Source organism: Taurulus bubalis (assembly GCF_910589615.1).
Source record: "Taurulus bubalis genome assembly, chromosome: 6".
NCBI classification, from domain to species: Eukaryota; Metazoa; Chordata; class Actinopteri; order Perciformes; family Cottidae; genus Taurulus; species Taurulus bubalis.
In genome coordinates, this window is record NC_136594.1 from 2,288,360 (window position 1) to 2,293,557 (window position 5,198).

Genomic DNA, 5,198 nt, shown 5'->3' on the forward strand with positions numbered 1-5,198 from the left:
TCAGGTTTATAGTTAGGCCTGGTTCAGGTTTATAGTTAGGCCTGGTTCAGGTTTATAGTTAGGCCTGGTTCAGGTTTATAGTTAGGCCTGGTTCAGGTTTATAGTTAGGCCTGGTTCAGGTTTATAGTTAGGCCTGGTTCAGGTTTATAGTTAGGCCTGGTTCTCGCTGGTTGGACCTTTGGGACTTTTGGGTTACACAAATACTACATCAATCACAAATAAATAATGTAATTGATGATCAAAATTAAAGTAAAAGTACGAAATAATTCATTTTTGAATTTCACCAAGGCATCAATAAAGGTTGATATTTGTCAATAATAATAAGCAACAGCACCAGTCAGACCAGTTCTACACAGCAGCTACTTCAAGTCCATAGACATGTCTGGATGATCAGGATATGTCTGCTCTTCCTCCTCCTCCTCCTCCTCTCCTGTCACCTTCCTGTTATTGTCAGACAGTTCCAGGCTCGGGTTCACTGGGTTTGTGTTGATTGTGAGTTCACGGGAATCTGAGAGAACGAGACAGGAAACAGCAGCAGTTTGTCATCGAACACAGCTGACGGCTTTATTTAAGATTGACGAAATGAAGCTTGTCCATTTTAAATAGCTTGTTGCCATTTTCTTTTAGGAAACTGAATTTACCCCCTAAACCCAATACATAAACTCTAAGCCGATAATGTGCAGGATGCTACTGCTTTATTCAATCTCAATAGAAGTATTTCACCAGCTTTTTCTTAACCTTTTTCGTGATATTTTTCTAAACTAAGTAGTTTAGTTGTCTCAACCTAACTGAGAACTTTCCTGTGAAAACAGAAGTTTATTTAGAAAACCCTTTTTGTAAGGTATCGTTGTATCACAATACTTACATTAATATGTCAGTGTCTCAAACCAAGGAGTACATAAGAGATGAGTAAATCAGGTAGCCCCAGCACCCTCTGACCAATAACAATGATCACCTGAGCCTTTTCTCATGATTAAGAGATCAGACCTCCATTGTTTTCCTTTGGTGAAGACAATGAGCTTCTGTACAGAGACCCTGTTCCAGAACAAGCATTGTGTTGCACTATTTTCATGAGAATACAAATGACTGACCTTCTGGTCTTGAGATGGTGTCCTGTAGTCTCTGCACCAGATCATTCCTGGGTATCTCCTGTAAAACCTTCCTGGTCACGATCAGAGCTCCATCAAGTTTAAAGGTCTTCACCATCAGATCCACAGTCTCCTGCCTACTTGCTCCCTCCAGAGAGGACTCTTTGAGAGCTATGTAAGGTGCCATGACGTGAGGCTCCTTCAGAAACCATTTGAATCTCTGAAATTCTTCTTTATTTAAATCAGTTAGTTTGTCGAAAAGGTCCGCTGACGTCATCGTGGCTCCCGGCTCAAACCTGGCTGTTTTGTCACCTGAAGGAAAAACTGAAACACAAGGAGCTCTGATTGGCTGATCAGTGTAATTTGGCAAGCAAGAGCTCCTGCTGCTGCTCTATGGGATGGACTTATGTAATGCTGAAGTGGCACACTGCTTGGACTTCTTTCAATTCATTCAAATCAAGAGAGATGTTTGAGTGAAAGCACCATTTGGAATGGAAGTGTAATGTCCTTGTTTCACTGAAATAATGTGGCTGTAACATTCGACTCTTGTTCTAACTTATACAAACCTATCTGACAGAGCAGAATACTCTGGCACCAACAAGAGGAGGCCGTCTGTAGTTGTTAAGGTGTGTCAGTCAGAGAATAAACAGTAGACTGACTCCTCCACATATCTCAGCAGTGAGTCAGTGCAGATTTAAATGAAAGTTGTTTCCTGGTGATAATAAAATCTGACTCTACTGAACATGAATTTGCTCAAAGGCTGAAAAGACTTTGAGCAGAAAGTTACATATGACAGAATATAAGAGAATGAATCCAGATACAAACAGTAAATATCAGTGCTGAAAGAATTGATCACGGCTCTCATCTACACGTTCATTACGTAACAAATGTCAGCAGAGCTCCTTCATCAGAGGTAAAGATACCTGTGAGTCAACAGGGCTACACGACAGACATGTTGTAACTGGTTGTAACTGGTTGTAACCTGCCAGTTACAACCAGTTACAACCAGTTACAACCGGTCCTGACGTGCAAATCGGTCGTCCGACCTGGGTATAGGGGCGAAAGACTAATCGAACCATTTTCGAACAGGACCGAACAGTCGTGTAGCCCTGTTGAAAAAGCAAGCTTATTAAAACAAGTTAGTTCCTCATAAATTGGATGAAATAACTCAGTAAGGTACTTTATTTTCACCTCATGACAACATCACAAACATCTGCCTCATTAATGTGCAGCGCTTTAAAGACATATACATATTATCACCCCTCCTTTCTGTACTCATGTCTGATTCTGCAGTTATTGAGGAAGTGCACCAGTTATTGAGGAAGTGCACCAGAGCGCCTCTCCCTTTGAGACTCACACTTCTTCTTCCTCCTTTATGTCTTAAGTTATGATTTTCATGATTGTTATGTTTGTGTATATGTTGCATAGGTTTTGAATAGTAAATAATACCCAGAATGTATTAAATAAGTTGAATATTTTAAAGTTTGAATAGAGTTTCTATGTAAATGTTTGAATGAGTAGTTAAGAGCTCAAAATGCATGAAAAATGTCTTCCATTCATTTGATTGGATACATTTTGCCGGAAAATGTTTAATATTCCTGAAAGTATGAACGTTATGAATCATAAAAGTAATATAAATAACATCCTGAACATTATTAGCTTTGAATTACATTTCTACATTGAGAAATGAGGAAGCAGTTGAAAGAGAAGAAAACAGCTCAATAATAAAAGTAAAGAGCTTTTGCAGTAAAAGAAGCAGAGAAAGCGTCCAGAGACACAGAAGTGTTCAACACTCACAGAAACAGGAGCTTCTCTTCTTGTTGACGCTGCAGACGGAGAGTTGAATCTCTTCCTGCTGAACATGTCCACATCAACCAGAGAAACTACAGGAAGTCAGCTGACAGGTTTCTACCAGGCTACGGAGGCCCAGAGGACTCAAACCTCTAGAACAAGATGGAGGAAATGTAACCAACACAAAGCTTCAGTCACGGACACAAAAGAGTGAGGGGCAAGATCCCAGATAGGGAGCATTGAGGAGGTGCATCAGAGCGTCTCTCCCTTTGAGACTCACACTTCTTCTTCCTCCTTTATGTCCTAAGTTATGATTTTCATGATTGTTATGTTTTGTATATGTTGCATAGGGTTTAATAGGAAATAATACCTAGAATGTATTAAATAAGTAGAACAATATGGAGGAAATTTAACCAACAAGTAGCTTCAGTCACGGACACAAAAGGGTTAGGGGGCAAGATCCCAGATAGGGAGCATTTCCATTGCCTCTCTCTCTCTCTCTCTCTCTCTCTCTCTCTCTCTCTCTCTCTCTCTCTCTCTATATATATATATATATATATATATATATATATATATATATATATATATATATATATATATGTATATATATTGTTGGAAGGCTTGCAATTTACTGTGAATGTGTCATAGACTAAAGCCTGGATTAATACTTTTCCTTTGATACAAGTCACCAGATAGAGAGCTCTGTATGAACAGGCAATAAACAGTCACACATAGAGTCCGCCTCTTTCTCTTTCTCGGCCTTCTCTTTAGTCGCCCTTCTCGCTTCGGCTTTCAGCATGACTGGTTCCTGGAGCCAATGTCACCACAGCCCTCTTTTAGCAGAAGAAAGGGTGAAAAGAAATGGGTGGTATCACTCAGACAACCTCTTCCAGTCTAAGCTGTCAGGCAGTTACACTCCTTTTAGACCCAATGCCTGGGAGAAACTGGAGTGGATCAACACACAGAACAGCTCACGTTCGGCCTCTTGAAGGCTTCAGTGGAGTGAAATGTACAGATGGATGGATGTGTGGATACTATGGGTTACCCTACAATCACTGCAACGTCACTATAATCAAATGGTAGAGATAGTGATGTCTATCTGTCAGCCCCGAAGAAATGTCAACATGTTCACTCTCATCTTGCATATAAGTGCTATCTGAACGAAGGCTTCAATCAAATGTGACGACCCACTCAAATGGCAAAGATGCATGGCAATGTACATTGATGCAATACAGCATTCAAATATATATATATATATATATATATATATATATATATATATATATATACATATACATATATATATATATATATACATATACACACACACAGGACTTTTACTCTGCGTGTGTGTCCCGTGTGAACCCAAAGGTTTAGTGTTGTTTTTCAAAATCTGACATCGTTATTAAATTGGTCGTTAAATTAACATTAACCACACCTGAACCTGCAGCATCAACACAGCAGACGGCTACTGGCCCGGGCGGTAAAGTTTGAAGAGGGATGAGATCGCAGTAACGATGAATAATGACGGCCATAAATGTTGTTTTGGGAACAGAGCGAGAAACGGCCCGCTCGGCTTTATTGAGCTCAAACTAACTCGGTCGAGAACATAAAACCCGGACAAGGTCACGTGTAACTCAAAAAGTTGCAGGCGGAGAGTCATGAGGAGCATATCGGTCATGTGTCTTTCACATGTTTTCATTATAGTCGCCACGCGGTGTTCAGAGCTAGAGCTTGCAATGGGAAAATATAGTGTTGTAATAATACAGTCTAAATTGAACCTTAATTGACCCTCAGAGGTGAGGGACCAAATGGCCGAGGGAGGAGATGGGAAAGTACTGGGATCAGAGAGCTTAGTGACTTGTCTTTATTTATATATGGAGGGGTCGTAAACAGATAAGGTGTTGATTCTCAGGACAAATGGCGGGAACAGTGGGGGTTCATGTCTCTCGAACAGACTCAGCTACTCTGGGTTCCTTCATTGGGGGTTTGGAGGCGGAGACCTCTTGGTGTTATAAAATGGGCTGATGACTGTTGCTTCTTCGAATTCTGTGTTACAGGCTGCGCCAGTAGCTGTGACAGACTTTTCCTTCCTGCAGGAATAAACGGACTTAAGACAACTTTGATTCAGAGACCTCATTGCTTTTTAACAGATCTATAGGAAAATCTTCCATTACAAGCTGCTGACATACCAGGAAGTAAAGAGACTGCAAAACAACCTCCCACATTGGGCGGGAAGGGAATGGAGGTGGGTCCAACTAAAATACGGTCTTTCACCAGGAGACCGCTGTGAAACATGAAGACGACGTTGATTTATTT